At 35.5% G+C, this 25,208-nt stretch overlaps 1 long non-coding RNA gene across 1 annotated transcript; it reads right to left on the reverse strand.

Moving 5' to 3' along the window:
- Positions 1-2,486: 2,486 nt before the first annotated feature.
- On the reverse strand, positions 2,487-24,980 carry LOC134528219 (uncharacterized). The gene is made up of 2 exons (XR_010074367.1): positions 24,763-24,980; positions 2,487-3,876 (listed from the first exon to the last, which is right to left on the reverse strand). It is a non-coding gene; the product is annotated as an uncharacterized LOC134528219 (long non-coding RNA).
- Positions 24,981-25,208: the final 228 nt, after the last annotated feature.

A 25,208-nucleotide genomic window follows, 5' to 3' on the forward strand; every position in this document is an offset into this window, starting at 1 on the left:
CGCCTGCTGTTGTTATGCAGCAAACTGGTGACTCAACCCTCTCATTCCCCTCCCACACCACGCACTTGATACTGACCTAGAAACAACATTACTCAGCTGTGCTGCAATCTCGTAAGTGTTTGTGTGTTTCCTTGTGTCACTGTCGAAGTACAGTTTCATTGTGTTTCGTTAACACGTTGTTCGCGATGACGGTAAAACTTAAAACATTATTGTGACTATGTAAAAAAAGGTTGGAAGATTTGACAAGGATAGATACGGGAGAAACGATAAAGAACATTGCTGCTGAGTTTGGAGAAGGAACATCAACCATATCTGATTGTAAAAGGAACAGAAAACATGCTGAAGACTTTAGTTTCGAAATGATTTCTAAGGACAGTTTGGATAATCATGTAAAGCAAAAATTGCTAAACTAGAAACTCTGGATGAAGCATTTTTTGCTGAAAGAGAAGGTGGTTTGCAGATTTCTGGCCACATCATCCACCAGAAAGCATTGATTATGAACAAATAGTTGCACCATGGAGACCCGAGTTTTATCGCTAGCCAGGGATGCTTGGACAGATGGAAAAAATGGCATGGAGTGCATCAACTTACAATTACTGGAGAAAGCTTGTCAGGTGATGTTGAAGGGGCAGAAATAGTTTTCAAATATTATGAAGACTTTCTTAAAAAGGGAAGAACTGACTGCAGATCAAGTTTACAGTGCCTAGGAATCCGGTTTATTTTACCGGATGTTACAGAGAAAAATAAACCTCAAAATTAGGAGATGCAGCAAAATAGTAAAAAAAAAAAAAAAAAAAAGGAGAAAGCCTGCCTCACCATAATAACTTGCTATTATACATAAGAAAAACACTAAATTTCTCTCATAATAGGGAAGTACAAAATCTCCTTGCATTGAAAAATGTGAAACGGGTAAAACTGCCTTCGTTTACAGCTCACATTAAAGATGGTTACTGACATTTTCAAACAATGGTTTTGCAAAAATTTTGCACCAGTAAAAAAAATATTTGAAGAACTATGGTCTTCCCAACAAGGCAGTTATGTTAACTGACAATGCACCTTCGCAACCGTCTGTCAATAACTAGTCAAAGAAGACATTTTAGTGACTTTTAACCACATACTGTAATTTCTCTCGTTCAACCGATGGACCAAGGAGTTAAATAAAAAACAAACTGTAAAAAAGGCAAATGCTAAGTCAACTGCTACAGGACGAAGGAGAGCATGGTGTGGTAGAGGTGTTGATATCTTTTAACATAAAGACTGTTATATACATGATTTCAGAAACTTGGGACCAGGTTGAGAAACTTTAAGTCATGGAAAAAGTTGTGGCCTGGTGTGTGTGAATTGCCAGGCAACAAAATTGAAGAATATTTTATAGACATTTTTAAAAATATTGATGGCTGTTCAAATGTTAATGTAGAAGACATCCACGTTTTCCTCTGTGATTCCACATTAACAATTACGGGAAGTTATAAAGCAATCACAGAGGAAAACGTGGATAATGGAGTGTTACAGGAAATTTAAATGAAGAGGATTCAGACAGTGTTGATGAACCAGCTGTGGTTATGACCCACACAGAAGCAGTAATGAACTTAGATAATTTGATGGTTTATTCCAAGAGTCGGGTTGAAACATTGCCAAAAGGAGCTTCTAATGCTAAAGCGGATGCGAGATTGCACTGCTCGTAAGCGATATACAAACTGAGGCAGCAACAGCTCACCGCCTTTTTTACTACAGACTATTTTGTACCTATATTGTGGACAGTTTAAATACATATTATGTGTTTTTAGGTGTAAGTGTGACAATAATAATTTTTAAACTCCATTAAAAATATTTTTGGTTATGTTCTTTATCATTTTCCATCATCTCTGATTGGCCCCAGCCCCAGTTGATCCTGGTTAACGCGGTTCTACTGTACACATAAATTGGGTAAAGAAAAATTAATAAACTATTAGTAATTGCTAACTGCTAGTATACAGTCAAATTCAATTTTAAGTATTTTAAACATAAAGTAATTAAATCATGAATAAACAGAAGTTTGTAGTCAACATTGTCACAAACTAATGACATGTCATGTTCAATATTAAATAAATAATACGAGTAAGTAAAGTAGAAACATAATATTCTCTGGGAAACATAATTCCAACATTATTGTTTCCTTATCTTCAGGCCAAATGCTCTAAACTGCTATAACAAAATAAAACTTTCTTGTTATGCAATGTTTTGCTCTGTTTGCACTTTCTGGAAACTATCAGTAGCAATAATGGTCAAAAGCTTTTCAGGAGTTAAGCACAGCACAACAGGAATAACGCTTGAAAGAAAGTAATTACTGTTTCGACCAGTTTAGATGATCCCATGCAAAACTGACTGGTTTTATCTATTTTACTCCTATCTCAGCAACTCCAAAACCAGTTTCTCATTTATTCTCTTAAAATTAGCAACTATGTATTGCAGTACAAGATGTACAAATAGTACAAATAGTAAACACATTTTGATGAATACTTTATTGTTATGTATGTTATGATGGTTACCACAATAAATTGTGTATTAGAATAGTCATGAGCATGGTTACAGACAGTATAAAACATTTATCTAAAGTTATAGATTTGTTTTCAAATACTATTAAATGAGATGTTTTAGTTCATGCAGACTTTATATACGTAACACCAAAATATTATTTTTAAAAAATTCAAAATGTTATACTAGAACATATACAAATTAACTGATTAAAATACCATCATAGAAAACAATGCTTATGAACAAATATATAGCCAAACTATACAATAAAAAATAGTTTGGGTTTCATTACAAAATCAAGAGTCAATCTGAATTCTTTTATGAATATTTAACAAATATGTTATTACAATTAAGGCACTGAAAAGCTAACATTCTTTATTTGTTTTGACTACCATGTAACAATTTCTTATAATACATTTTTGTCTAAAGGCACATAATTCTTTCAAAATTTTAAAAATGATTACAAATGAAAGACATGATCTAGCATTTTAAATATAAACATTTCAAAAATGGCCAACAGCCAAAAGATTGCATATATCAAGCAATTAAAAATTTAGCCAGAAACTTTTTTAATTTTTATTTCAAACTTAACTTTGCCATCATTTACCAATTTATTTAATTTCCAAAATTCCACAAAGGCACACTTATCTGGCTTCAAAATCTTTTCTTTGTCTTCCAGATCAGCATGCGTGAAGCATGTCATGGATGCCTTCTCAGAATTCAACACTGATCCAAATGTGATTTTGTACGTGAATTTTTTGGCCACCTCTGCTGGTCCTATGTACTGGACTGCGCTGTAAACTATTTCATCAGTAGAACTGTAGTGTTGGTGAAACCAAAATATTTCACCATGAGCTTGCAACAGTTGGCTATCCCGTAGCTCTTTCGGCAGTTTCAAACTGCCCACCACAGAAATTTTCTCCCCCTTCATCCATGCGACTTCGTTGTGCTTCTCTTGAACGTGAGCGAGAATCTCGGTCTTTCTGCCAGCCCACTTGCAACCTTTATTTTTGCCGACAACGCACTCGTACAGGCGATACGGACACGCTCGCACATGCTGGTCTCTCTTGCTCAGGAGCATGGTGTCAACACAACCAAACTCTACATTTTCGCAAGGGAAATGTGTGGTTTCTGCGATTAGCTCAAGGGCACGATTGCGTGTAATGAAGAACCCTTGGCAGGATGGACACCTGTTGATCTTCTTCTTGCATTCACCACAGATGTTATGGCCATTACTACATTGGGTGATTGGCGCGGCCATGAACTCAGTGCATATGGGGCACTCCAGCACGCTGACGAGACTTTCGTTCACGTTACTCATGATGGATACACCCAAAAAGCAGTGGTCTTATTCAGTCAAATCTGCAAAGAAACAGTCAACGTACATATCTGTAGAAACACAATTGAACAAGATACACGATGCAAGAGTTTAAAAATTATTTTTAATCATGGTTAACTAAATAATGTATATGCATTTGTAATTAAAATATATTAAACATGCAGATATCTCCTTCAATGTTTGTCAGGTATTCCTTGGATTTGCAATTGGGTCATATTATGCAAAGAACCACCCAACAAAAACAGAACTCCAAGAAAAATATTTTTTTTTGTATACCCTTGTCATATAAATACATGATAAATTAAGCTCACTATTAACAACAAATAGCTGTTGGAGTTTAAGTAGCAGTTAAAACAATGCTTTGATAGCAAATATTTAAAAATATATAAATTGATAATATTTAACTCTGCTGACTTACAAAAGGAGTCTTAAAAATTTAAAAAAATAAATACTGTAACAGATTCACAGCCAGATTGTAGTTGTAACATCTGCTAAAGGTGGCAGGATAAAATGTTCTGGGTGCCACATTCATGTGAACATTGCTCCAATGAAATAAAACTTGAAAGTATGTTACCTAACACAGTTAAGACAGGAGGAATAAGGACATTTATACATTTCTAGCTCAATATCACAAACTAAATAAACGGAAAGAGGTGATGAAAATTATTTAAACATACAGAATTTGCATTTTAAACAATATTTATACCACATCGAAATATGTTTATAAAATGCTCTTCATTACTATTTTTTTTAAGTTATTACTAACTACTTATGATGATGATTAAATGCCACTAAACATAATCTGACTTATTTTGTCCTCTTACTTATGCCATGAAAACAAAAAGAGAACATAATTAAAACAAGAAAGAAGTAAAAGTTTGGCCAAATATTGTGTTGTATTCTTGCATAGTTTACAAACAGAATTCTGTGGGTTTTTTTTCTTTCTTTTTTCCCCACTTATGTTTCTTGCATTTTGCAGTCTCTAACCAATGGTGTTTGTTGCACTATAAGAAGCATTTAAAAGAGATATCTTCCCCACCATTACTCTCTCCTCCTATCACAAGGTCAACCCAAGCTAACAAATTCTTCCCAAATATTCTATTTGTTGACTGTGGCAAGTAATGCATAGTCATACAACACATCTCCGATTTATATTTTATAAGGCTCGCATCCTGTTTAAAAAAGGTATTTTCTGTTGATTGATATTTATTTATCAAAGAATGAAAATGAATGCAGAAATATAAACAACAAACTCGAGAGATCTGCCTACAGATACGAAGTAACAAGAGCTGAGTGTTCATCTGTCATGGTGGTAAATTATTTTCTTTTGCTTTAAACAAATAAAGAATTGAAGCAGTCTATTAAAGCATGAAATTACCGATTCCACATGTTTGTGCAACAAAAACTGACAAAATGTAAGTGAGGTTATATAGCAGAATTTTGAGAGCTACAAACTAAATACATACATGCATAGTAAGAATCCTAGGAGTTTGTGATCGCTAATGTTGCAAATGTCATGGGCTTGATTCCAAATCACCTGCATGATTCAAATTAATGAGCACCGAGTCTGTAACCAAGTGGTTCAGACCAGGGGCGTAGCCAGGGGGGGGGTTTTAGGGGTTCAAACCCCCCCCCCCCTTAGCCCCAAATCTTTAATTAATTTCTTATTCATCATTCAAACAAATTTCATATTAAAATTAATAAAATTTTTAACATTACAATATTTAAATTTAAGTACCGAAAACTGCTAAAATAGCACTATTTTACACCTTAAAATCCCAATTTTCCCAGGGGAGGACCCCCGGACCCCCCGCTTTAATACAGGGGGGCCATGCTTCTTAACACCCCCCATACACAAATCCTGGCTACGCCACTGGTTCAGACACCACTATAATCTTGAATGTCATGACACTAAGTTTCTGTGCATAACTGTGTGCAGTAAAGGCCCAACATTTACCTAAAACCTTTTTTTTTCTTTCACACCCAAATCTGAGAAAGGAAGATTTTACGCTAAAATGCAGTCTAACATAAGGTAATTTTAATAATTTTCACACAGACATGCCACCCACACAGACTTTGTTAAAAAACATGTTTGTTAACAGATACCAAAACCAAAAATATAATAATTTATATGATTTCATAAAACTACTAAAAAAATTAAGAACATAAATTGTTCAAATCATTGGTGCCTGAGCAAGTTACATGTAATTTATTTGCTATTATCACCTAAACTTAACTAATCTCTTCATGTCATAACTAACACACACTACTACGTATGTTGTAATAGTGCTTCACAAATCCCAAACTTTTGACTAACTTTAATCTACTGTTTTCACCCCCCCTTTTCCAAAATCACAAAGTTGACCAAATCTGAATTTCATAAGATACATCAGTGTTTATTTCTTTACATAATTTTTGTTATTCTATTTACAAACTTATTTTTGACATAATTGTTTTTAAATTTCATATATTTTTAACATTAATGGTCTATTTTTCATTTCCACAGAATTACTAGATCAGTAAAATAAGTATTTGACTATAAATGTAATTACATAACACAGATTTAACTATTTTGAATCTACTGTTTCAGAAAGGGCACCGACAAACTTGTGAGCAAATGAACCTAGTTCAAAAATAGCTGGTAACTCTCATATGAGTGAAGAGAACAACTTGAGGATTTTTCTCAACCTTGCACTGAAAATACAATTGAAAATTAAGATGAGTTTGAATGCGAAACTGCTTTGGCAATATCTAATATCATGACACAAACGTTAAAAGCTTAATAAAATAACGCAAATTTTTCAAATTCAAATTTATTTTGGTTATTGTACATTATCGCACCATAAACACATTCAACTGCTTACTTAATTTAAAAATTTTTCGTTAAAATACAATTGGATATGTTGCACAGTGCAATCGCTCCCAAAAACAGCTCCTCTAAGTTTTATACATATTTTCAAAATCAAAAACCATTTTGTTAACTATACAGATTTTCATAACAAAACATTCAATTACTTTTTTTATTTTAATATTTAATGTTAAAATACAACTGGATAAGCAATAAAGGACAATTACCAAATAATGTTGTATGTGTTTAAACATAAGATCTAAAATAAGGATATGCTTCATATAACCTGTAGTAATTAAAGGAATACACGTTAACAAAAATTCTTTATTCCAAAATATCATCATATTCAAACATACGATCACTGTTGTATGGAACATAATTGATAAGTTATTTATTGTCTTCAAAATCACAATACACTAAATATTATAAACAATGCAGAAATACACGATCACACAAAAACACACAGCAGGACGATTTGCCATCGAAACTTATTCTTGAAGAGCATCGAGAGCATGATCTGACTGATCTGAGAGCATTTTGCCCCCACGAGTAAAAATGATCGACCGCTATAGGGTTTCTGGCAAGTAAAACGCGCAAGGGCGTCCAGAGAGCTAAAAGGTGAAGAGGAGACAGAGTAAAAGAAACTTTCTGAAACAAATGAGCAACAAATTTAGGAAGGATGCTGTGGGAAAAAAAGATTTTGACTGGCTTAAGTGAAATGAGACTAAAACATAAGTGATTTTAAAAAATTATAACACACAACAAAATCAAGTCTTGAAAACGAGCACTATAACCAAGATTATGCAAATTAAGAAAAATTACAAAAATAATATCACATAAGGTCAGACAGAAATAAAGTCTATTTGCAGCTCTACAATAATAGCTGCTTCCAAATACTAGCCTAAGAGATCCACTGAAAGTGCAGCTTATCTTAGTGGATGCAGCCATCTTTGCATTGCTTCCAAACTCTCACAAGAGATGTTGATGCATCCACTAAACTTGAGATTTCTAGAGATGCGACACTTGCTTTCACTTTTGTGTCCCTACATCCATTAGCTTCAGAATAGTGTTTAATTTTGTTAGTACATAATATTGCTTCAGAGTTTTGGCATAAGATTAGTTGAAAACATAAATAGTAGGAATGGGCCAATCAAATCCTCAAATATCATCAAACCCTTAGTATTCGAGGGATTTGATATTTGAGGAAAAATATGCAAAATAAATATTACAGGAAATTAACTAAATAAAAAATTAAACACTGATAACCTCTGGTTTACTAGGTCAATTTTTTTTTGAATACCAATCCTGTTACCATTCCCCAAGATATTGTACCTTTAAAATATAATAAATCAATAAAATATAATCTGTATTGATTCTAGAAACTTAATTTGTGAAACAAACATTTAAAGGGTTGAATGTTTCAACACCATAATTAATATTGGTAATTTCTTGTATTTTATTTTTGACACTTGAGAATTACATTTGGTTCTGAGGGGTATATTTAAGGTACTCTTTGGGGTTTAAATTGTAATGTTGCAAGACCCTGCCCTCCTAAATAAATAATTTTTCTTTTAAACTATTTTTTATGCATGTAAATATTTCTTAAAAAGTCTTTCTAATGATATGTTACCGTTTGTTATATATTTTAGGGTTGATATTTTCACTTGCTGTGTGTTAAAAAGGTATTTTATATTTTAACAGATGTTTTTAATCATTACTATTTTTTTATGTAATTATTCACAAATGAGCCGCTGTACTAGATTTTTGCCTGTTTAGGCCTACTTTTTCAGGTTATTTCTAAATGATTTTAATTTTGTAAAGTAATTTGTATTATAATTGCTGTTTGTAATGTTCATTTACGTGTTGCATAATTTTAGAACAAGGGACTGTGTCTGGTGTGATGGTTAGAAAGAGAGGCATAAGAGGCCTGTAAGTGTGAGTGAGAAAGAAACAGTGCTTCCCCGCCGAGATAAAGACAGTAATTCCCCCACTGCGTGGGAACTGAGTGATAACTGCTGTCTCACGGTGTGGGAGAGAGAATGAGAATGGGAGTCCCCGATTTCGATGTGAAATTGAAAAGAGACAGGTCAAGGGAAGCCCCGAGTTCTGTGTGTACAGGGTTTTTTCATGTATTGTAATTTGTTCTGTGATTGGCTTGTATCTGTAAGCGTGAATGAAGCGTGCGTGTGATTGGTCGGTGAGGTCATGTGACGTCTACTCCCTGCGTGGAGGAGAGTGTGGCAAGACTTAACCAGTCGTCCGTCGAACGCCGCACAAGTAGGTCGCGTTCCGTGGTTTCTCGCAAATTATGTAAAAGTATTTGAAGAGATAATTTAACGTTGGTGGTCAGAGCCGGGCCGATTATTAAGTTAACCTAATTATTTTTTATATTTCGTTCGGACATAATTAGAAATTGCGGCCACCTTCATCGGTGTTTTTGGCTCGCGGCGAAATTTGTTTTCGCTGGGTGCGGCCATGTTCGAGGTCGCACTGACTTCGTATATTTGCAGCAAAACATTACTGAAGGACACAATTTTTTTCGTTAATTCTCATCACGCGAACTACGAGCATTTTTCGACGGGCAGATGTATGTGGAATGAGTGAGCAACCTCTTTTGGAAGTGTTTGGATTCGTCTATGCATTCTATTTGAAAAAATAAAAACAACAAAATTACAATCGGCGTTGAACATCTGTTTATTTTTGTATATAACGAACCGTTATAAAATTCAAAATTTGGATTGGATAAAATTGAGATTTCACCCATCACTAATAAATAGTGTCTCAAACAGAGACAAATAAATTTGAAAATAAATTATTACCTATTGGTGAAAACTTATATGAGTACTTAATGCTTATTATAAGTATTTTTAATATTTTGTAATTGAAAACTAAATTTTTATTTTTTATCGCTAACCATTTATAACACAAACGCTACATTAAAATTTTGTAATTTTTTTTACCAATGGTCATTGTTATTTACGTTTTGCTGAATATCTAGTATTTTAGTATGACCAACTGTCACCAGGTGATACTAACAGAAAAAAAATCAGATATCATCCCTCCTTTAGATATGCATCCTTTACATTGTAGCTTTATTTGCATAGAGATGTGGGGATGAGTGCGCTATGGACGCATAATATATATGTAGTTAGAAACGACCATTACTGCAATACCGACAATAACCTCTAAATGTTTCAGGGCTACTTGAAGAACACACGTCAAACAATTTTTTTTAAACAAAATCTAGAGTTTTTTGAAAATATACATATAAGTTTGTAATATATGCTCCCTAATGAAAAGTTACTATGAAAAAATGCATAAAAGACTATTGAAAAAACACACACAAATAATCTTATAAGGATATTTAATGCTAGTTATAATTATTTTTAATATTTTGTGATTCAAAACTAAGTTTTATTTTTATCACTAACCATTTATAACATAAACATTACATTAAAATTTTGTAATTTTATTTACCAATGGTTGTTATTTCCATTTTTCTGAATCTATGACCATGTGCACATTAGTATAACCAACTGTTAACAGGTGGTGCTAACAGGAAAAGTATTTTTTTTCAGATATAATCATCAGTTAGATATGTGTCCTTTACATTGTGGCTGCATTTGCTTAGGGATGTAGGGACATGTGCCATATGGCTGCATACTTATTCTAAAAGTGTTATCTTCTGAACATGTATTACATCTACAAGAAAGAAAAAAATAATTCTTCTGGTGTATCAAATACAAATGCAATCTTAAGGTGCAGATACATTTTCAAACGGAATCCCAGCTGAACCATTCGCACACCACTCGTGAACCGTCCATTGAAATATTGTCGCAAAAAACTTCCAGCCATCCATTAGAAATGAACGACCCAACCGCGAACCACAAACAATCATTTGTCAGCCACTGGTTCGTGTATTTATATCATGTCTTCAGGTAAAGAAAATTACGTAATTTTGGTTCGCAGATACATTCATCTCAGCACCTTTTCCCCTTTAGGCATCTTCTTTTATTTTTTTTTTAAAATGATACTTACTTTTAAAATTCCATAGCAAAAAATTTAGTTATATATACATTAATCTGTTTCAGTGAATTTTATTTTGAAAACTCCATGATTAAGTTAAAATACTGTGAAACAAAATCAACAGGCACGTGAAGATAAAATAAACTAGTGATACTCAAGTACACACGCACGAGCAGACCACAGCTGGCACGCGACATAATTTCATTCGGCCCGCCTGAATATTTCAACAAAGAAATATTATTAGCTATCTTTGTTTGCATGTCAGCAAATACTGTTATTAAACCATGATTTCTTACAGTAATATTGCTGACAATTAATTGCAGTAATCTTTCTAATTTTTGATATTGAAATCGCATTATCTTCTTATCTAAAGTTTTATTTTTTATACTTTTGATAATACAATTTTTAAGAGAATTTTAATTTTTTTTTAAATTTTTTTTATCACAGGCCACATATTGTATTTATTGGTTATTGTAGAGAATAACATGATGCCAAAAATTGTTGTAAGGACTTTAATATAAATTTGTACTGTCTGGCCCTTGCAATAGTTTCAGAAACAAAACCAGGTCCTCGAAAAGAGTAAAGTTAGCCATCACTGAAAGACATGGAGCCTGTAGGTTCGCGAACAGAAAGAAAACCAACAAACTGCACTCAACACTGTCCCAATAAAATCTAAGAACGCGTTTGTGTTCGTCAGAAATATAGATGGGGTGGTTCGCCATGAGCGGTTTGTAAGCAGTTCGTACGGTGCTACAAAACCTAGCCCAATTGTGAGAACTAGCGGCTCGTAAGCGGTTCTGCTACCAAATGTATACTATGTATGTGCACCTTTAGGAACAATAAGTATAAAATATCATTCAATTTTTTTTATCCAATCAAATCTATTAAGTATTGATTTCCAATTATCTGCAGAAACTTACTCTACCAACAACATTTATCCCAATCATTCATTGTAACAGTTCGTTATAAATGTATATTATATGTAAATATTATTCAGGACTTCATTAAATATTACAAATCACTCGTCTACCTTTTTTATTCTTATTTCAAACATCACCTTATAATCATGAATTAACAAGCCGAGTTTTCTAAATCCAATATAGGCACAATTTTCAGGTTTCAAAATTGTTCTAATGTCTTCCGTTTCAATGCGAGATAAACAGGCCATGGAAACTTTCTCAGGCGATGTTACTGATGCATAAGTAATTCTGCAAACAAATTTTTTGGCCAATTCTGCTGATCCAATGTACTGAAGTGCACTGTAAATTCTTTCATCTTTAGCACTGTAATGCTGATGAAACCAAAATAGTTCATCATGTGCCATTACAAGTTGGCGATCCTGGTCCTCTTTCGGCAATATTAAATTCTCCAATATAATTTTTGATCTCTCTCCCTTCCACCATTTAAGTTCAGTGTGTTTCTCTTGAACGTGAGCAAGTATTACATTCTTGCCACCCCTCCACTCACATTTATTTCTCATGCTTGCAAAACAATTGTAAAGACGATAAGGGCATGCAACACCATGCTCATTTAATTTGTTCACAACCAGCTCTTCTGAGCAACCAAACACCACATTTATACATGGAACTCTTGTTGTTTCGGACAGGCGTTCCAAGTCGTGATTCCGACTGACGAATGACCCCCTGCAAGATGGACAACAAGCCACCTTCCTTTTGCAAGCTTCACAAACGTTGTGGTCTTTACCACATTGCGAAATGGGTGCTGTCAAATATCCCTCGCATATGGAACACTTTAGTTTGTCCATTTGCCCACCTCTATGAAAGAAAACCTCCATGGTGAACGGTTAAATACGCAACCTGAAACAAAAATTATAATGAAAAAAAGTTACTTAAACTTCACAAAAGTGTTAACAATACTCATATTTTAATCACAGCATCTGAAAACTGAAAGCAAACACATGGGTATTATGACAAATTAAAAAAAAAAAACAGTTCTCTGTTTTACATTGTGTCAACGTAAAGCTTATTCTGACCATAAGCATCAACTCCTGATACAATATAAACACAGAAATAGCAAATACTTTAACCAGCTGTAAACAAAAATACATCTGGAAGATAAAAAACCCACTGTGGTTATTGTTTATAAAGCTAAAATATTTACTTATGTAGCAGTACATTGACATAGGCAATAATTAATAAATGCTGTCAATGAAGTTCTTTGGTATTTATTCAATTCCAAATTGAGACTCAATTTATTGTACAGAGTTGATTAACTCTAGTGATGCTTTTTTATTTGCAAGCATACATTTATTATTATTATTATTATTTTTTTTTAGGTGTATATGTCACACTATGGATTTCTTGCTGATTCGCACAAAAGCTGGGTTTGTAAATGGCTGCCTGGGATGGTGTCGTGACGGAAGTCTTTCTGTTCCTTGATGGCTGATGACTGGAATGTGTGAATTTGAATTCCTCATAAACAGCAGATAGAAATATTCAGACTGTAAATAGGATGAACACAGCTGCAAGAGAAGAACTGAATATATCTGATTAATGTAACCATTAGAAAGGTTTTTTTTTCCAACTCAGCTGGGTTTATTATTGTACTGTCTAAAATGGTATTTGGAATTACCAGGTACAAAATGTGATTCTGTAAAGCAATTTTCCTTCAAAAGTAGTGCATGTTAATCCGTACATGGTTGAATGATAGTAATAATTTGCCTATTATATGAGTATTTCAATTAAATTCACCTTCAAGCCACTTGCATTTATTTTACAATTATGTGAGGTTCTGGGGACCAAAAGTACAAAAAAATATACATGATATGTTTTAAAATTTTACGTGAAGAGTTTATTGAACTTGGTTTTGCACAGTGGTGCTTTGAGAGCCCGCTTGAGTGCCTGATGCTTGCTTGCGACACTCGGGTGTTGTTTTTTTCTTCGCGGCGCGGTAGATTGCTAACGCTCTGTGTTTTTCTGGGACGGTGGCGTGATTCGCCGTTCGTGGCCTGGCCAGCTACCGGGCGGTTTCGACATCGTGGCCAGGAATCTCCGGGAGCGTTGGCCGTCCTGGTTGTTTTCGCTGCGTTGCTGTCTCTGCGCAGGCGCACTAGCCTGTCGCGCCGGTGTTTGTGTCGCAATCTGGCGGAAGAAATGTGAGTCTGGCATGGCCGGTGGAGAGGGGATAGCGTCGGTTGGCTGCATGGCGGATGTGTTGTGAAATCGCGGCCGGGGTTTTTGCTGTCGCGTAGAGTGTTCTCGACGTGATGACAATGTGAGGGGGAATTAATAATAAATGGGCCACCCTAGGTGTGCCCGGGGTGGTTCTTCTCGGTGAGGTGTTTGAGGACTGTCGGAGCCCCCCTGGCTGGTAGTTGCTTGCTGCCGTTCGGAGGTGCTGTAAGTAATGGCGAACTCGCAATTAATTCTCCTTCACCTCGTGTAAAGCATGTAGGCGTATTTCAAATTGCGTTAGGATGGCTTAAACTTTTTTTTTCTTTCCAGGAGTGCAGGCAGTTTGGAATCCAGTAATGTTAAATTTCTTTCGTTAATTTAGCCTAAGGATGGGTCGAGGTGTTTGTAAACATTACTAATTTCATTTTAAAAGTTAATACTCATGCTAAGAAGAGGATAAATTATTGTTTATTTATTTCAAAGGAGTATTTATTTATTTATTGTGAAAAGAGTAGTTTGACATTATTTATTTATGTGTTGGTCATAGTTTACCGGAAATAAACCTGAAACGATGTGGGATGAATAATACTTTTTTTTTCAGTCAACACCCTACACCCCCTGTTCCAAGGAGGTTAGACATCCCTGTACCAGCTCTACTGCTACCCCACCCCCCATCTAATGTTTTTGAAAACTTCAGATATTTTATTATTTATATTTTTTTTAGTGACATTTTGCAGATCTTGACACAGACCAAGGGCCTTCCGCCACAATATTAGTCACAATTGCCCTAAGTGTCAAAAACGGGACTGGTCTTGAGCACTGTTCACAAAGAAGACATGCTAAGTGGAAGCACAGTTTACAAAGGCATGTTCATTATGTTTTCTTGTTCATAAAGAGCAATAATTTGTAAAGTACTTATTGAATACCAATCCCATGCTGGTTAATGTACCCAGTGGGTCAGCAGAAATTTGTCTGCAGGCCGGAATAGGCTCGCAGCTGTCTACTGAGAAGGCTCGTTATAGGGGCAGTGATAATAAAATCAGGTAAAATTAAACATGAATATCATAAAAAGACATATTCATGATATGGAAATAAAGGAATAAAATTATTAAACCTTCTTAAGTGAAATTTGGCCAATGAAATTTTATTTTTGGACAGGTAGGTAATCGGCAATCATGAAGTGGAGATCTCATAGATGTTTGAAAAATTACTTAAAACCAGCAGAGCAATCATCTTATTTACTATACTTACTTGTTTGATTTTTCTTTAGCAAAAATTAATTACAAGTCTATAGTAGACAATCAGTCCAAAAGTTAAAATTTTTTTTAATTAACATGTACTTGAAATTTATTTTATTAACTTTTTATTTTAACTTGACACTTTAAAAATAATATTTTCCATAAAATGAAAATTTTAAAGACTTTCACCATGAACAAAAATCTGTAGGATTCCCAGGGGGGAAGCATGATAAAGTTTATCATTCCCATTTTACAGTTACGATTTTTCAAGCGTAATCGGACCCCCTCAGAGAGGGGCTTTTGATTCCAGGGGGGCCCAGCCCCAGATCTACACCCATGACTTTCACAACCACCTCAAAATGCTTGCAATAGGATAGTGCCACTTTCTACATTACAACGTTGCAACATACTTCACACCACCAAAGAAACATTCTGTATTACTCAATAAAAGTTAATGTTTTAATGCTTACCCATATTGTGCAGTCTTGAAGTTATAGTAGAATTTGCTATCTTGAGAAATAATGTACTGTTGAGAAGATTTTGTATTGAAATATGTTTTCTAGTTGCCTCACAAAGAGATTATCATGAGATGATGTCAGTGACCTCTATGAAGAATCAATAGGCAGCATTATGAATTAAATGGGACTGACAAAATGTCGAGCATCAATATTTTTTGCAGAGTTCCATTTGCAATTCTCATCAGATCTACCAAAGTCAAAATATAAGTTTCCGTAAAAATAATACAAGTATATAATTGCAAACAGAGTATGATGCATTAAATTCAGAAACTAATAATCTCTCAATGTGCCAATAGTTTTGCAAACATTTAAACTAAAGTTATATTGTAATTCTTTAAAGTTAAGCACTGCTGGTTGATAAAGTATTTGCTGCTTCCAACATTGATAAACACACATGGGTTAGGCGACAGGGGAGCTTTTTCTCACTCTGTAACTCTGACAGTGACACACACTGTTATATTACCAAATCAAAAAAATTGGAAGATGGTAAAGGTATAGCAAACTAAGAAAATGTAAGTACTACATTATGGAATCCTGACTATAACTAATGGCTCACTGGAAAAAAAAAAATTCTAAAAATGCTTAATTTGATAACTGCTCATGTTACTTGATTATACTGCAAAAACTTATTTGCAAATTCTAAATGGAATTTGAAAAAAAAATTACTTGTGGGGAACTAGAGATACTGATGAAGTCCAGAGAAATTGTATGAGAAGTTAAAACATAAATATATAAATCAGCTATCTCAATAATTTTTCATCAATATTCACTTGTTTTTCAATAGGTGCAACCCACTATTTCCGTTGAATTCAAAGACCTCCACAACTAACGAACTTATCAGAATAAAAAAATTACATTTTGCAAGAATTCATATATTTAAACAATTTCACAGTACATATTTTAAATATCAATGGCAGCGCTGGCCATGACACACGCACACTGACCACCTGGGGACAGCGGAGTTTCAGGCAAGGAGCGAGGGGACTTAATGCTATGTTACAGAGGAAGTAAGATGTAAGCTCTCTGGTCACACTGGCATAATTAAGTATGGACGAAGTCGTCGGCCTACAGCTACCGGGATGTAGTCAAACACAAGTCGGCTAGGGAGTGAGTAGGTTACGCCCAACGGTAGCAGCGACAAGACTCGTCTTGCTCCAGACACTTATGCCCATGTTGGTGAAGAAGAAATGTCCGTGGGCTACGCACGCGATCTACGGCAGAAGCAACGACTGCCTGGCACACTGGATCGGGTGGAGGTACCAGCAGACCCTGGGGTGGTGACTTGTGGGAGCTCGGACAATAACTGGTCGCAACGTAGCTAAGTACCAATAACAAATTTCAAAGACAAAGGTCAGAGAAAACCAGGGGGTGGGTTTCGGACTATAATAAGTGTGATTTGTTCGTACCAGGCTTACTATTTTTGTAATATTAATTTTGAAAATTAATTATATTAAACCAGTCTTACACAAATTCTTTTTTCTTAAAATCTTGACATTTTCACTTAGCCTTAGCTCAGGTAGCTACGACTTTAAATCTGAAGGTCTCCTCCTTTTAAGAGGGCAAGAAGAAAGTCTTAACCGATCACGTTTGTTATGATAACCTAGTTTACTACCTAGCCTCTTCAAAAAAAAACTACACTACATAAAAATACCCTCCGTAAAAATATTCACACAACTGACTGCAATGTTAAGTAACACACAAAAAAAAAATTCATCTTTTCCAGAGTCATTATGAATGGTTAGTGTGGCTAATGCACAAATTTACATTACTCGAGAAAAATGTGCACTGCATCATAAATTCAGTAAATTATTACAACAAATATACAGTATCACACAAATTAACACAAACACTGCTTAAAAAAATAATTTAAAAATGCATCATTATCAAAAAAAACCACTCTCACAAACAGAGTGTGTGTGTATACGTGTGTGTGAGCCTACGTATGGGTGCAGATTGGTAGTCTGGTACTGGCGTAGCGAAGAGTTGTGTCCTAGAGCGAGATCGTAAGCTTAAGACAGGGTGCAGGCAAGTGGAGTCTGGTGCTGGCCTAGAAAGAGAGGGAGTTATGCATAAGCCTGAGAGTGAGAAGTTGAGTAAAGCATGGTGCAAGAACGGGCATAGTGAATGAGAGAGTTGTGCCTAAAAGTGAGATGGTGAGCTAAGGTGAAGTGAAGCTGGGTCTTACCTTTAACATTTCAGGCTCTAACTGTTCAAATTGGAAAAGCCTAAGCTGCACACATTCTCAATTACACAACTGAAAAATCTGTGTATGTGCAATGTAGAAATTTTGCTTATGTGCATTAAAAAAATTAAAATTAAAATTAATGTGGCTAATAAACCCGATCAACCCTTCACTTTAGTTATGATCACCTGGACTTGCAAAAAAGTGGAGTGAAAAAAAAAAAATAGACAAAAGGGTATTATGAGTTTCTCTTATAATACTTGATGATTCTGTAAAAATGTTTGGTTAGGTTAGATGATATTGTAAGGCACATGATAAAGAATGGTACACGTCTCACGTTTAACATGATTTATTGGATTGGCATAGGGTTATATGTCTAGCTATGATATTGGTGGCGTCCCATAAAAGGGTTGAAAATTATTAGTTAAACAGTCTGACTTCGAGGCAGGCTATGAGGATAAATAATAAAGCAATTTAGAACACTAAACTTCAGGCCATTTGCATTAATTTTACAATTATGTGAGGTTCTAGGGGCCAAAAGAAAAAGAAAATTACAGTCACCATTGCCTTACATGACGAAAACGGGACTGCTGTCTCGAATGCGGTTCACAAAGATACGCTAAGTGCAAGCACAGTTTACAAAGGCATATTCATTATGTGAACTGTCAGCGATGGCAAACGATGAAATCTCCGGATGTGGACTCTTCCTACTTCAGGCGGTAATGGCTTCAGACTGGGGTCGGATATATAAAAAAACTGCCACTGACCAAGAATTCTTCATTCCACCTTGTTGACCGTTATACGATACTGAATCTGCACCCCTTACATTAAGAAACTTGTACGTAAAAACCCTTCACATAAATAAAACATATTAAGTTATGTTAAAAATCTCTAAACAATGACTGTTTAAATACATCAAGTTTTAAAATGTATTACCGCTCAGGGATATTGTTCTGGAATGTTTGAGTCTGCCTGGAGACATAGAATAAAAATATTTTATAAATGGCAGTTAGTCTTAGCTGAAAAAAAAAGTTATATTTTAATGTATTTATTGGAAATTCGTACTGCTTTTACTTCAAACACTCCCATCCTCTTCCAAGCCAGTGGAACTCCATTATAACGCCAGTATACATACATAGAGCAGGGAAATGGTGGCTCAAGTGGGCGTAGCCCTAAACAAAGTCATACATCAGAATAATTTAAAATACTTTTAAAATTGTAAAAACTATTTAATACTTAAGAAATTAATGTTTCTTTGCGCTGCAAACTTTGCCTTATACATAAGGCTTCAGAAGCATGACTCCCCGCCAGTGAAATTTAAGGCTTCCATTGCTGTGTTGCTTTGGTAATGAATGTTTATCGGTGATAGTGAACAGGAATTTTTGTGCACACTTGTATTACTTGTAAATTTCTGAAACTTTGGTAATTATTTTAATATTTTGAATTCATTGTGCAAGGTGTTTTTTTTTTTTTTTTTTTTGACAAATGTTAATGTATTCACCATGCATGATGACTGATGGGTGAGATCGAAATGGTAAGTTAAAGAGGCATTTTTGTATTTAATTTTGGTACATTATATTGGATAGGCTTTTTCATGTCTACATGATTGTAAAGTGTGGCCAGTGTCATTTAAAATGCTTTGAAATGATGCAAATTAACAAAAATTGTTGTTTTTCTCTTTAACTAGATCCTAGAAAACACAATTGTTGTGAAAGGCCTCGAAATCAGAGGAAAATGTGTTTTTTTTTACCTGATAAAAACCAGTAAAAATTTATGGAAAATTACTATTAATGTAACTGTAATTTTCTTTGTTTCTGCAATGATTAATTTTCATTTATTACCCTTTTCCCTGGACTTTATCACTCTCCCCACTATCGAGTGTTGTTAAAATGCAGAAGGAAATTAAAAAAAGTTTATTTTGGGAGGCGATCCTGTTGAAATGTTGAAAGATCCTGGCCAAACAACAACTTGAATATCACAATATAAACAAATTATGTCAGGTCTTGTGGAAATTTTTTCTTTCATATTCAACTAGCGAACATAATTCATTGTTATGTCACAAGTTTTTGTTATGCCCAGTATCTCTCAACATACTAAATTAAAACAGCAAGCATCATGTACAACAGGATAAATGTATTTAGGATCATACCAGCAGGATTAAGGGGTAAACCTGGATATGTGATGTGGAATTTTTACCGAAAGATATACACAAAACTTTTATTTTTACCACGTTACAATGTCTAACCAAAAAAAAAAAAAATTAATTACAAATATCTAATGAAAACATAAAAATGAACAAAGCCAATTATTTTTATTATTTTAATTTTATGAATACATATTTCTAGTAGGTACACTTACATCAACCTTCGTTGTTTATTTAGAAAGTGAATAACAATCTCAAATAATATATTGTTTCATTAATATAGTGAACTTGTTAAAACGCAATACCAAATTAATAAAGAATCCTTAATAATAAAAAAAAAATGGTAATGCTACAGAAGTGGGGCTTTTGCCAACATTAACATAATATTACAAAATCTGTATTATTAATTTTAATAATACTACACAGTTAATTATAACAAGGGAATGTGATTTAATGGTATTTACATCCTTCCAATTCTGTGTTTTGTTTAGTATACAATTGTGTTCCATTTCAGTAATGCCATGTTAAGAAAAGCAGGAAATGGTGGCAAAATACATTATGCCAAATATGTGAATATTTATTAATTATTTAAATTACGTTATTTGATTTTAACCGCAGTATTGTTAACTGTGAAAATTTTTTTGAAATGAGAGCTGAGGGAAAGCTTTATTATTTTTTACTCGCAGCACTGTACACGCCTACCAAATAGGTGAGTGAAGTTTAAAGAGTGTTTATTTTTTGTGTTCAGTTGTTTGGCATTATTTGGATAATACTGCCTGCTGTGATGTCACGTATGTTTGACAGCAGTGTTTTTACTACTTGTGTGTCAGGAAATAATTCAACTCATAGAGATAAACTATAATGCAGCTGTTTGCTTTTGTTATTTAATAGCGCAGTGACTCTGTTTTCCACATGACGTTCTGATTCTGTTGTTGTCGCCATACTGTGCACCTAATTCTTGCTTCAACTTGATCCTGTGGTTCATTCAAAAGATCCTTAGGAATACTGCGTAGCCAAAAACCGATTCCCAAAAGTCTTGGACATGTCGGTACCTACGTTATGACTGGGGCCAAGACTATTTACCACCCCCCTCCCCCCAATTTGTTTTTCATGCCTCTTTTGAAGTTGTTTGAACCCACATTTCCCTCCACTTCATGGCCCTATACACTATTAAATTTATTGGAATCTTGTACGAATTTAAAAACCACCTTTACTGGATGAACAAAGTAATTCTGTAATGTTCAAAACCAATGTTTTAAAAAAACATTTACATTTTTTTTTTAAAGCCGTGCTTTTGCACTATTACAGCAAAAAAAAAACACTAGTTATATTTAGATAAAATTTTGGAAATTAACATGATATCTATTCTACATTCAGAAAAAAAATTATTTTGTTTATTAGGTCTATCACGTGGTGCCAAAATGCCTCTTGTTTGACAATTATTTATGCAGGCCTATGTAGAATTATTGTAAAAATTTTAATTTAGATTAGATTAAAAATATACACCTGCAATTGGGCTGTTGCCTGTAGTTTCTTCGCACCTCTCACTTCAAATACCTTTTCTTCAAGCCCATTAAACTTCTGCCCTGACCACACTAGGAAAGAATGCTTTCCTCTTTCCGTTCATTTCCACTCCCTTTGTATCTTCCGCTCATGGTTTTTCCTTCCTCTGTATAAAACTATGTGCAACCTATCAGCCAGCTTCCATCACTCTCCCTCACCTTGATAAGCTTGAACAGTCTCGCCAGCCTTTACCCTCCCCTGCAACGTTTCCCACCCCAGCACCTTGATCCTCGCTGATGGTCTATGTGACTTCCCTCTTCCCTTCCCCGCTATATACTCATTAACCTTTCCGCAGCACTGCGCAGTACCTTCTCCAGGTCTCGTATTTCCATCAAAGGATATTGGTTCCCAAACAGTTGCTGCATACTCCCTTTATCGGCTTCACCAATACGGAGTACGCCTTTGCTTTTACCTTCCTTTCTGTTACCTTCAATGTTCCTCCCGTTAACTCCACCCCCACCTCCCCTTCCCACTGTACCTGCTTTCCTGGTCCCAAGGTGTTCCGCAGGGTTACCTTCAGGTAGGCCTACTTGTAATCCTCTGCCTCCTGTATCTCCTGCCCCTTCCACTAATAAAATTCCTTACAATACTCTTCCTTAAAAACCATCATTGATCAGGTCCTTCGGAATACAGCATAACTGATGCTGTTTTCAAAAAGATAGAGATGTTCAATATAAGTACGTTACGGCCAGGCCCAAGACTCTTTTTCCACCCCAAAAGGTTTTCCACCCTAGTTGTGCCTAATTAAGTGGAAAAACCAATTCGGGTAGAAAACAGACTTGGCCCTGGCTGTAACGTACTTACCTTTAACATCTCTGTATTTTAGAATATAGCATAGACTACGCTGTATTCTTAAGGATGACTGGAGAACCACACTATCATGTTGCAGCTAGTATCAAGTAAACAATAGGATGATGACAACATTATCAGCTACACTATTAAGCACAAAACAAATTTACATTACAGAGTATATTTAAAATTATTTTAAATAGGTAACCTTTAACTTGAAAAATGCCATATTTCGCATGTTTCTAGAATAGTAGAACTCAATGTTTACCTGTACTAAAGGATGGTGGCATCAAAGTTACCACAAAGCTAAAATGGTAAAGTACATGAAAAGTTCTTGAAAATACAGATAATTTTCTATATCATTTATCAAAGTTTATCTATTGATCTTGATGGCATGAACCTGTACATACTGATCCTGTGGTACATGATGCTTGCTGTTTTAATTTATTACATCAAAAAGATCCTGTACAAAACAAAACACTCTTGATAAAATCTTAAGTTGAATAATAGAGAAAATTTATTTATTCAAATTACGATCATGACTCGTTATATATTAAGTTATGTTCATAATCTTTCTACGTACCTAATAAATTAAAAAAGCAAACATCATGTACCCCAGGATCAAAATATATAGGATCATTCTATCAGAATCAAAGGACAAAATAGAGAATTTGATACAGAACGTATAACGAAATATCTCAATGCGCTGTGACAGAATGGTTAGAAATACAACTACTAAATAAATATTTTTTTCATGTTAATGTTAATAATAATAATAATAATTTTTACACCTGCAATTGGGCTTCCGCCCGGTGGCAAGGAGTTCCCACCCCCCAACTACCCTCACTCCTCCCCCTTCTGGAGCCTCCTTCGTAAGTCCTTCCCTCCTCCCAGATCCAGTGTCCTACCCTCAAACTCGTTCCACTCTCACCCCGTCCTCACAAGGAATACCTGTCTTCCTCTCTCTGTCCGTCTCCATTCCCGCTGAATCTTCCACTCATGATCCCTCCTTCCTCGATACAGCCCTCTGTGCAACCTAGCTCCCAGCTTTCCCCACGAATTACCTTATTCATTCTCACCAGCCTTTCCACCTTCCACCTTTCTTGCAGCGTGTCCCACCCCAGCTCCTTCATCATCACCCATGGTCTGTGAGTTTCCCCCATCCTGCCTTCCTTACTCCACCACATATTCGTCACCCATCTCGCTGCCTTGCGCTGCACCCTCTCCAACTCCTCAATTTCCTTCTCCACATAGGGGTCCCACACCGCCGCAGCATACTCCAACACTGGCCGTACCAATGTCGCGTACACCTTTTCCTTTACATTCCTACCTGTGTCAGTGTCCTGCTAAGCAGCCCTAACCCCATTCTGCCCTTCTTCACCACCTTCTTGACCTGTTTTCCCCACCCCAAGTCGTTCTGCAGGATCACTCCCAGGTACTTATACTCCTCAGCTTCCTGGATCACCTGTCCCTTCCAGCAGTACACAATTCCCTTCACCCTTCTCTTCCTCGTGAACCTCACCACCTTTGTTTTCCCTACTTTTATACTCATTTCATTTTCCCTCGACCAGCACTCCAGTTTCTGCAAATCCTCTGCCAGATGCGCCCCTTCCCCCACAACTTCATAGAGCACACAATCGTCCGCAAACAACCGCAGCCTACTTTTCAACCCCTCCCCTACATCATACATCATTCATCATGATCAGGAAGAGCAGGGGTCCCATGACACTGCCTTGTGGTACCCATGACGTCACATTTCCCTCTTCTGACCATTCCTTACCCACTCTCACTCACTGGATCCTGTCCCTCAAGAAGTCCCCTGCCCAATTTACCACCCTCCTGTCCTCTATCAACCCCTCCACCTTTTCCATCACCTTCCTGTGCGGCACCTGTCAAACACTTTCTCAAAGTCTATAAAAATAGTGTCTACCTGCTTTCCCTCGTCCACTGCCTCCACCAAGTCCTCCAGCAGCCCCGCCATCTGCATTTCACAGGAGTAACCCCTCCGGAAGCCGTGCTGCCTCTCATCCATCCAGTCCCTTTCCTCCACCCTTTCTACTATATACCTCACTACCAGCCTCTCCATCACCTTGCCTACATTCGACGTCAAGCTGACCGGCCTATAGTTTGCCGGGTGTGCCTTATTCCTACTCCCTTTATAGAAGGGCACCACCACTGCTTCTTTCCACTGCCTCAGCAGCTGTCCCTCCTCCAGTGACTGCGCATACAATACTTTCAGGTACTTCCCGATCACCTTTCCACCCAGCTTGTCTTTTTTTAGAGTGGAGCCCCTACACTAGACTATTACCAAAAAAAAAAATTAGTGTAGTCATGACACCATACAATTCCCGACTTGTTTGTACATTCTGAAAGGGTACTGTTTGATAAACATTCATTATAAAAAAAATATTAATATTAAACTACGAACGAACTAAAACAGTATTAAAATTATAGAAAACTATACTCACAACGCAATAGTGTCTCTTGAAAAATAACTTCTAGTTAACAAGTACACCGAACATACAATACAGAGAACTTAACGAATTTGCAACTTAACATTATACTCTCAAAATAAAAGCATACAAAACAAAATTTATCCCAAACAGTGCAGCCAAAAGCTCAACACATTTTAATTCGCAACAGGCAAGGCAAGAAACCTAACATCAATATATCTTTATTATTGCATGGTTGTGGTGAAATTTGGAAATAAAAAACAATGTACAAAAAGTGTTATCTGACTGAAATGATGGGTAAATAAGTGAGGAAAACAAATTTAAAAAAGAATAATAGATTGTAAATATCTACGAAAATTTATAAACATAACAAAAATGGATAAATTAAGGCACCCAGAACAAATTTATCCAGTAATGCAGTTGCCTTACCAATGAGTTGTTATCGTAGGTCATCAGCCCAG

This window comes from Bacillus rossius, chromosome 1 (genome assembly GCF_032445375.1).
Source record: "Bacillus rossius redtenbacheri isolate Brsri chromosome 1, Brsri_v3, whole genome shotgun sequence".
Lineage (NCBI taxonomy): Eukaryota > Metazoa > Arthropoda > Insecta > Phasmatodea > Bacillidae > Bacillus > Bacillus rossius.